Source organism: Elephantulus edwardii, unplaced genomic scaffold, assembly GCF_000299155.1.
Source record: "Elephantulus edwardii isolate Elephantulus edwardi_28Jun2011 unplaced genomic scaffold, EleEdw1.0 scaffold00063, whole genome shotgun sequence".
NCBI classification, from domain to species: domain Eukaryota; kingdom Metazoa; phylum Chordata; class Mammalia; order Macroscelidea; family Macroscelididae; genus Elephantulus; species Elephantulus edwardii.
Genome location: NW_006399813.1, coordinates 14927672 through 14938100, shown reverse-complemented (window position 1 = coordinate 14938100; position 10429 = coordinate 14927672).

Genomic DNA, 10429 nt, shown 5'->3' with positions numbered 1-10429 from the left:
AAAAAGTATCTATGAAAACCCAAGAGCCAACATTGTTCTTAATGGAGAGAGGTTAAAGGCATTCCCTTTAAGAACAGGAACTAGGGAAGGATGGCCACTATCACCTCTTTTATTCAATATTGTTTTGGAAGTTGTAGTCCTATTTTTGAATCATTATAGATTCCTTTGTGGACCCTAAACTAAATCAAGTTCCTTTGTTATAGATTTTTGTTTCTTCACAAATTCATTTCAGTTTATATGTATTCACTGTGGTAAAAACTTGATTCAGTGCTTCCAAATTTAAATAAATGACTTCCACAACTAGGCAGGATCCCGAGGGCCTCTCACACTCCCATGTAAGCCCTTAACTATTCCTACCCAGGGTTTTCACCGAACAGATAAAGAGGGAAAATACACTAGGAGTGTGAGAGGGTGGGTCTGAGTGCAGTGGGAGATAATGGTGTGAGATGAGGAAACATGACTCCTACACAGGGCCTGGCAGTAAGTACTGTACAAACAACAGCTTGCAAGTCAGGTCATTCTGACTCTAGTCGGCCTTTTCTTCTGATTGGGTCTTAACAGGATCTGATATGTATAATGTATCATTTGGCTCTCCCATCCATGAGGTTGTAAATCTCGTTTGTTTTGTCTGCTCTCTGGCCAGTGTCTAGAGAAGTGACTGAGAACTGAGAAAGAACTCAGTGGATTTTTTACTGAAGGAATGTCAAATTGTGTTTGCATGAAGGTGGGGAGTTAAGCACCTTATGCTTGGCCACAGAATGAGTGAGGGTGCTGAGACTACCACAGCGAGAGGTGAACACACATGCATAATATATTGCAAAAGTAAGATTTGATATAGAAGATAATCCATGACCTTGCTGTTCTTGTTGCTAGCTCCCGTAGCTCAAGGTCATGCTCAATTCCTGTAATGGGTTGTGAATGGGACCATGAGGATCCATAAAGCTTTCACTGGCTAGTTTTTGGAAGTAGATTACCATTTTCTTCCTAATCTGCCTTAAGCTGCAAGCTCTATTTAAGCCTGTTCATCATAGCAAGACTCCAGTCTTCAATGACAGATGGTAGTGGTTGCAAATATGGTGTACTAACCAGTAAACAAAGCTGGATATCCCGCATTGAAAATTATTAAATCACTACTGCCCACTGACATACTATATGGCCTTTTTAAAAAAATAAAATACTTGTGCCATTTACAAATGCATTTGTCAGAATCAAAGTCCCTAAAAGACATGAGAATGAATGGAGCTAGGGATCATGGTGATCCTTGGGAGACACGACAAGCTACATGATTATGGCCTATGTCATGCAATAGTGGGAATGTTCAAGCATGTAGTTTAAATATGGAACTTGGAAATGGAGAGAAAGTGTGATGTGTTCTTGAAGCTCTCAAAGGAGGGAATGGTAGCTCAGTCTCTAACTGTGCCTGTAGGTTCATAGCAGTGGAAGCTGCTCTGATATTCCTTGTTTGCTTTAAAGGCACTTGGTGACGTCAACTATTGTTGTGGTGGTTGTGTACAGAATTAACTCATAGATGACTCTCCAGTGGGTTTTCAGAGACAGTAAATCACAACTGGAAAAACTTGCCCATTATTCTCTCACAGAGTAGTTGGTAGATACAATCTGGGTTCCTTTGGGTTGGCAGCACTAACGCCTTACCAACTGTGCCACTAGAGCTCCCGAAAGTTAATTTTAAAAAAATTAAAGAAATGTGGAAGTGACAATCTTTTCAGCACAGAGTTCATCTAGTCAGCTATCTGTGAATATAGAGCTTTATAGAGTAAAAAAAACCCAACAACACATGGTTGGTCCAGTACCAACAAACACAGACACAGCACAAAGCCTTGCCCAGAAATAATATGCAGCAACTTATAAGATTGGTGAAGCTTCATCTCACATGTTTTGGGCATATTGTTAGAAGGGCCTGGGAAAGGACATCATACTTAGAAAGGCATATTGTTGTTAGGTGCAGTCGAGTTGAGTACAACTCATAGCGACACTTTGAACAAAAGATCTGAACCCTGTTCTATGTTGCACCATCCTCACACTTCCTGACACACAACAGCCCATTGCAGCAGTTACTTTGTCAATCCACCTGGTTGAGGGTCTCCAGTAGGGTCAGTGGAAGAAAAGAAGGAAGTCCCTCAAAGAGATGGGTTGATACAGTGACTCTAACAATAGGTTTAAGAAGAGCAGAGATGACAAAGTTGGCACAGGATAGTACAAGGTATAGATCTGTTGTTCATATGGTCATTATAAGTCATCGTCAGCTCGACAGCACCTAAAAACAACAACATTGGTGACCAGCTCTCCTCCCATTCTGCCCATTGAGTGCAGAGGCTGGGGATCCTGAAAAAAAACCAGCCCTCTGCTGTACTCATGATTGACAAGATGTTGATAAATGGTCTAGGTAGACACAGAAATATGGACACAGAGAAGTGTATGTACTTCCAGCCATTTTCTTCTATGAAACTGGGATTTAAACCCAAATCTATCTGACCCTTAACACCGTCCTCTCTCTATTACTTAGTTATGGGAAGAAGAAGCAAGTCACATCTTCTAGACTATCAGTTTCTGTTTCCCTCATAATAACTGCTTTTCATTTCCCATATAGCAAGAAGTTAGAAGAGCCCCTGTGTCCCCACCCCTCTCTGTGAGTGGTCACCCAGTGACCAGTCACCCAGAGGCAGAGCCCTAGGAGTAAGTCTTGGTGACTGCCCTTCAACTTGATGCTGTCCATGAAAGGGACGCCCCACTCCCCTCCTCCCCATCCAGCCTCCCATATCCTGGAAATATGCAGCTCATAAGAGCCCTAAGAAGTGGTCTTGACAAGAGGAATAGCCATTACTGAGCACCCACTGGGTACCAGGCACTGTGCTGACTCCTCTGCAAACACAATCTCTCAGTCTTGCATCATTTGTTAAAGGCAGCTAAGTTGCCTGGTGCTGCTGTAGCAAAATGATACCACGACTGGGCAACTATTTGTGTAGGATAGAAATTAATTTTCTCACTATTTACGAGGTTGGAAATCTGAATTATGGTGTAGCTCTAGAGTGAGGTCTTTCCTTGTTATTTCAGCATCTATGAGCTGGCAATCTTTGGAGTTCTTTGGCATACAGATGCATCTGCTGAGTATCTGTGTTCAGCTCTCCACCCTGTGTGTATGGCAATATCTATTTTTCTCTTTGCATGATCAAAAGTAATCGTTTAGGGCCTACCTGGTCTGACTTCATGAAAATAAAAGAAGAAAACCACTCTGTTTCCAAACAGGATCATATTTGCAGGTACCAGACCAAAATTTAATCTATTACTGTTGAGTCCATTTCAGCCCATGGTGACCCCATATACTAATTACAGAGCAGAACTACTCCAAAGATTATCTGGCTGTAAGCTTTACAGAAGCAATTTGCTGGGCCTTTCTTCCACAGAGCCACTGGGTGATTTGAACTGTCAATCATTAAGTTGGCAGCCAATCACAAACCATGCAACATATAGTCTGGGGGTACATGATTCAGTCCAAGTAGCAGCAGCAACAGCAACCTTAAAGATGATAGAATTGGGTTATGAAAGCATAGTAGGTTTGAGCTAGTCCATAACAATGCTAGGATTCAAACAGAAGAGAATTATTTTGCCCTCAAAACCGTTCTTGAGGTATAAAATATTTTAAGATGCAATTATATATTTTCTGGAGGTATATTTAAAAGTTACCTATACCCCAATGTCTTAATTATTTAATGCTGACCTATAGCAGAAAAACCACAAGTATATGACTTACATAAACAAATTTATTTTTTCTTAGTTTAGGAAACTGAGGAGTCCTGGTGACACAGTGCTGAAAACACTCAGCTGTTAGTCTAAAGGTTAACACATAACAACAACAAACCATATAGGAGGAGATTGCTGGCCTTTCACCAGAGGAGCAGCTAAAGAATTGGAGCAGCCTTGCCTTTAAGTTGGTAGCACAAATCCTCACCCACTAGGTCATCCGAGCTCCCTCCTGAGTTATTTGCAGCCTTGGAAAACCTTGCTGGAATGCCAGCTATTTTCCAATTGGATGGTAACAGGTGAGGAAAGGTTTAAACGATATGGTCTCATTAACCTAAGGAGGTTCTATTCCCAAGTGGGACGATATGTACAGGTAGGTACAGGGGGTTAGGATTTACAATACAGATTCACAACAGCAGAACAGCCATGCAGAAGGGCTCAAAGCAGGCATCTGCGGTGTGGCTGGTGAGACTGAGGCAGCAGCTTCTTGCAGAGAAGTCAAGGCGTCTGTAGCTGTGGCAGGAGTGACTGAGAGGAAGCAGCCGGGACAGAGGGTGGGGGCACATGGCAGGCAGGCTAGGTGAGCTAGGCAGGCTGAGTGACAGGGTTAGTTTGGCACCTTGGATTTGGGATAGGAGCAAGATGAGGGAGAAGCCACCGTGTTCGTTCAGAGGCCACAGCTGAGTCCATCAGAGCCGAGCCCAGGCTGGGTAGCTGTTTGTTTGTCCATTTTATCTGACCGGTCAATCTTGCTCCACTAGCTTCCTGGCTTTTAAGACCTTCCTTTCCTTGTTCCGAGGTCTTGGGGCTAAGATAACACAGCAGGGCCTGGCCAGCTTCCCAGACAGAGCCTTGTGAAGCAGCAGAAGCAAACAGAGCAGGGAGAGGGGAGAGGAATAATTTCATTTCTTTATCTGCTAATTTTTGAGATTAAATTATATGTTTAACTATGCAATTTATTATGTGGTTAAAGGAGCTCCTACAGTGTGGACTAACCCAGAAGCCATACCTCTCTGGTGGTTTGAAACTATCAGTCTCTCTTTGGGAAGATGGGTATTCCCTTCTCATACGATGTACATGAGACCCCAAAAGGAAGGTCAGCTATTGTAAGAAATGAGAAAGCAATTTTTAAAATCCTAATATTGGTGGCTTTAGTGGTAGGGAACTGCACTGCCAACTCAAAGGCATGTGGTTTGAATCCACCACCTGTTCCTTGAGGAAAGATGGGTAATCTCCTCACATGTGATTTACTGCCTCTGAAAACTTGTTGGAGGGTCAGTCATGAGTAGGTTCCAACTCAACAGCACATAACAATGTTCTTTTTCTTTAATAATATTTTAAAAATTAGATGTGTCCTTTGAGTCTAGAAAGATAATGTTGAAGAAAACTTCCTTATCAAGTTTAAACCCTTTAAATTGTTGTAGTTTACCTCCACCTTGCAATCTGAGTCTCTCTCTCTCCTCTGGTGGTGGAGTTATGTGCCATGAGAGCACAACTTGTAAAAATTCTATGAACCCTGTGTCGTTTCCATCATTTCTGACATTGTCATACCCATTGCTGCTGGCACTGTGTCAATCCATCATGTTGAAGATCTTCTTCTCTTTCATTGACCCTCTACCTCTCCAAGCATAATGTCCCTGCTCAAGGAATATCCCTCCTAACAACATATCCGAAGTATGTGAGACGGAGTTTCACCATCCTTGCCTCCAAAGAGTATTCAAGTCTCACTTTCTATAAGACAAATCAGTCATCTGTCTTCACTGTCCAGATTTCAGATATATAGGAAGTGATGGAAACGACCATGACGTGAATCAGGTGCACCTTTGTCTTTGAATTGGCATAATTGCTTCTCACCACTTGGGAGAGGTCCCTGACAATAGACTTTCCCATTGTAATATGGCTTTCAATTTCTTGACTGCTGGTACCAAGGGTGTTGTTTATGGATCCCAGAAAGATGAAATGGTTGATCATTTCAATCTTTTCTCCATCTATCATAATGCTTATTGGCCTGGTTGGAGGATTTTTGTCTTCTTAATGTTGAAGTCTAAACCATACTGAACACGGTAGCTGTAGTCTTTGACCTTCTGTAGAAACCATTTCAACTCCTCTTTACTTTCAGCAAGCAAGGCTGTGTCATCATCATAATGCAGGTTGTTGATAAGTCTACCTCTGATCCTACATTGTTCGTAGAGTCCAGCTTCTTAAATGATTTGCTCATAATATAGATTGAATAAGTATGTAGAACGGATGCAACCATGATGCCCACTTTTCTTGATTTTAAAACATGTAGTGTTCCCTTGCTTTGTTTGGACAACTGCTTCTAGGTCTAGATATAGGTTTTGTCTGAGCATAATCCACATTTTGTTGGATCACCTTTCTGGGGAATAGGAACACATATGGATCTCTCCCAGTCAGTTGGCCAGGGAGTCATCCATTGAATTTCCTGGCATAGACTGCTGAATGCATCCAGGGCTGCATTTATCCTTTAAAACATGTCGATTGATTTCCTGTCAGTTCCTGGAGCCTTATTTTTCCGCCAATGCCTTCAGTGCAGCTTGAACATTTTCCTTCATTACCTTTGGCTCATGATCATATGATACTTCCTGATATATTCCAATGTCAGCCAGTTCTTTTTGGTCCAATAACTGTGTATTCCCTCCATCATCTTTTGATGCTTTCTGCCTGCATCATTCAATACTTTGCCTGTAGAATCCTTCAGTACTGAAATTCAAGGCTTGAATTTGTTCTTCAATTCTTCCAACTTAAGAAATGCCATTGAAAGTTCTTCCATTTTAAATATCTGACTTCAGACAATATTCTTATTCTTCCTTCTAGTAACATAATAATAGGCCCTTGTATCAAGGATCACCTTTTCAAGGCTTGAGAAGAAAATCTTTTAACTGTTTTAAACTTTAGTTGGGTTACTACTAGGCTTGCTCTGAATCACAGACTCTCTTCTTTTCCTGTCTTCTTTCCCTCATTACATGATGTGCTGAATTTAAGTGTTTTCCCTTGAGATGGTTCAGATTAGGAAAGTCAATTCATTCAGTCAATGCAGTCATCGTAAGCCCTGAATAACACCCTGTCAATAAGAAGCCAAGGCACCTGCAGGTGGTCCCTCAAAACAACCTTTAACTCTGCTGAAAGATTTCAGGTAGGAAACAAGTGTTCTTGTGTGATCTTCTAGAGAGTAGACATCTTGAAAGGGCATGATCTGTGATAACCAAGTGCCTGAGCTGGGATGAACATCATTAAAGCCACACACATGTGTTTCTGAAATTGCTGAATCATGCATACTTGAGCCATCTTTATCATCTGTACACCTTCCCCACAAGACCCACAAAGTCCTTCTGGTGGCAGCCATCTTGAAAGAACAACTGTGCGTGTACTTAATTGCCCTGATTCCACATGGGCCTAACCCAGTGTTCCCTCCTCCTTTCATGAATAAACTTGATCTATTCCTTTTCATAGATTAAATCTTAAAACCTCACTCCCTCCACAAATAAACATACTTTCTCATTTCCAGAATTTAAACCAGACCTTGGGCTTTGTAGCATAACTTTCTGTCCACTAGGCCAATGTAGTTTAAATTGGGTTTTTTTTTGTCAAATATTCTTCTAAATGGTATAGGGCTGGTCTGTGCATTGCTGTATAGAGGTAACTCGTGGTTGCTGTGAAGCTGAACACTATGACAGTGATGTGTCAAATGTGATATTGGTTACCCCTGGTGGACAGTGTTTGGTGGAGCTCCCTGATTAAAACAGGCCTGGAAGCAGGAGTGGCCTCCACTTCCTAAATGGCTTGCCTCTGAAAACTCTATGAACAGTGCTCAGGACTTTCTCTCATAGGGATGCTATGAGCCGTCTATGACTCGATGGCACGTAACAACAACACCACCACCACCATCAGCAACAACAACTTTGTTTACATAGAAATGCGTAAAGACTTGTTCCATTATTCTTACTGAACAGCAACAACAGCAACCGAACTGGAGGAAGAACGTAAATTTAAGGAATGGCCTGAAGACATTTTCTTGGAGGCCACATTTAGGCAGTAGTCCAGCTACACTGTGAGTCAGTACTGACTCAGCTACAGTCAAATTCTATGGAAGGCATAGGACTTCGGAGATAACAGTGAACTAGAGACAAGATCCTTCTGATCTTGGGGAGCTTATGCTTTGGGAAGCAGGTAGCAAGGTGAAAATAAATAATAACCACATCATGTTTGGAAAGGTGGAGGGTCAGGAAAAGGAAGACTCTCACTGAGGTGGATTGACAGATACCGCAGCGATGGGCTCAAGGGTGTCGGAGATGATGAAGGCACAGGATAGGACAAGGCTCAGATATGTTGTTCAGAGCGTCGCTATGAGTCATAGTTGACGCGATGACACCCAACAACAACACAATAAATAAGTAAATTAGACAAATAAATACATTTGCCACTCAGCTGCTAACCCCAAAATTGGGGGTTCAAGGTCCCTAGAGGTGCCTAGGAAGAAAGATCTGGTGATGGTGATCTACTTTTGAAAAATCAGTCACTGAAATCCTATGGAGCATAATTCTACTCTGATGCACAGGAGGCCACCGTGGATTGAAATAGACTTCACAACAACTAGTGGTTAAAGGAGGTGTAAAGATCATTGAATTAGGATAAAATTGTTGATAGCTGCTGTTAAGTCAGCCCCCAGCGAAATGAGGACCAGGGATGTGACTAGTGGCAGGGTCTGGGGTTGCTTTCGCAGTCTTAATTGTTGTTGTTGTTGTTAGGTGCTGTTGAGTCGAGCATGACTCACAGTGACCCTCTGAACAAAAGATCTGAACCCTGCTCTGTCCTGCTCCATCCTCATACTTCCTGACACACAAGAGCCCAGTGTGACAGCCACTGTGTTAATCCATCTGATTGACAGTCTTCCTCTCCTTTCCTGACCCTCCACGCTTCCAAGGAGTAGCCCCTCTTAGCAACATGTCCAAAGTATGTGAAGCAAAGCTTCATCATTCTTGCCTCCAAAGAGCACTCTGGCTTCACCCTCTCCAAGACATATCTGACTGTTCTCTTGGTTGTCCATGGGATGTTTAGGTCTCTTCTCCAACACCACAGCTCAAAGGCATCAATTCTTTTTCTGTCATCCTTATTCATTGTCCAGCTCTCAGATGCATAGCTAGTAATCAGAAAGACTATGGCTTGAATTAGATGCACCTTATTCCTCAAACTGACATTATTATTCCTCAATATTATGGAAAGGTCCTAAACGGCAAGATTTTCCCAATTTCCTGATTGCTCTTACCCAGGGTGTTAATTGTAGATCCAAACAAGAGGAAGCTGTTGACAGTTTCAATTTCATCTCCATCCATCATGACACTGCCTATTGGTCCAGAGTTAAGAATCTTTTGTTTTCTTGATATTTTTTGTTTTTGTTTTTGTTTGTTTTTTTGGGGTTTTTTTGTCTTCTTGATATTGAGACAATCCATACTGAAGGCTGCATTCCTTGATCTTCTGCAACAAGTGCTTCAAATCTTCCTCACTTTCAGCAAGCAAGGTTGTGTCATCTGCATATTGATGAGTCTCCCTCTAATCCTGAAGCCACATTCCTCTTCATAGAGTCCAGCTTCTTCGAAAATTTGCTCAGCATATAGATTGAAAAGGTATGGAGATAGAACACATCCCTGATGCACTCCCTTCCCAATTCCAAACCATGTAGTGCTCCCCTGCTCCATTCACACAACAGCCTCCTGGTCCAGGTATAGATTCCATATGAGCACAATCAAGTGCTCTGGGATTCCCATTCTTCTCAATGTCAGCCACAACTTGTCATAATCCACACAGTCAAATGCCTCTGCACAGTCAATAAAGCACAAGTAGACAGTCTTCAGGTATTCCTTACTTTCAGCCATGATCCATCTGATATCAGCAATGATATCCCTGGTGCCATGGCCTCTTCTAAGTTCTGCTTGAATTTCTGGCAATTTCCTATCTATGTACTGTTCCAGCTATCTTAATAGTCCTTAATAATACAGTCTTAATACAGGTCACAGGGGAGTGAAGGAATTAACCATGCTGGTATCCAGGAGAAGAGCATTCTATGCAGAGATGGCCAAATCAAATATACTGAAGAAAAGCTGGTGTACCTGAGTAATAGCAAGGAGTGCAGGAGGTTGGAGTGGAGAGAATGGAAACGTAGAGAGGGGATAGGGGCAGATGACTTAGAGCTTGTGGGTCAGCATTAGGACTGTTATATTGAAGGAAATGGGAGCCAAAGTAGGTTTCTGAGAAGTGGACACAATCTGACTTTAAAGGATTCCCTCCCACTGTTAAATGAGAAGGTTGTTGTTTGTTGTTGTTATGTGCCATCGAGTCGTTTGCGACTCATAGCGACCCTACGCACAACAGCCCTAAACCCTGCTCTATCCTGCGCCAACTGCACCGCCTCTGACACACCCATCCTGATTACCCCAGTCACCGAATCAATCCATCTCATAGAGGGTCTTCCCCTCCTGTGCCGTCCCTCCAACCTTCCAAGCATGATGTCCCTCTCCAAGGACCCGTCCCTCCTGGCAGCATGTCCAAAGTACATCAGACGAAGCCCCAGAATCCTTGCCTCCAAGGAGTAGCTTGGTTTAACCCTCTCCAAGAAGAATCTGTTTGTTTTCCTGGCAGTCCATGGTACATTCAG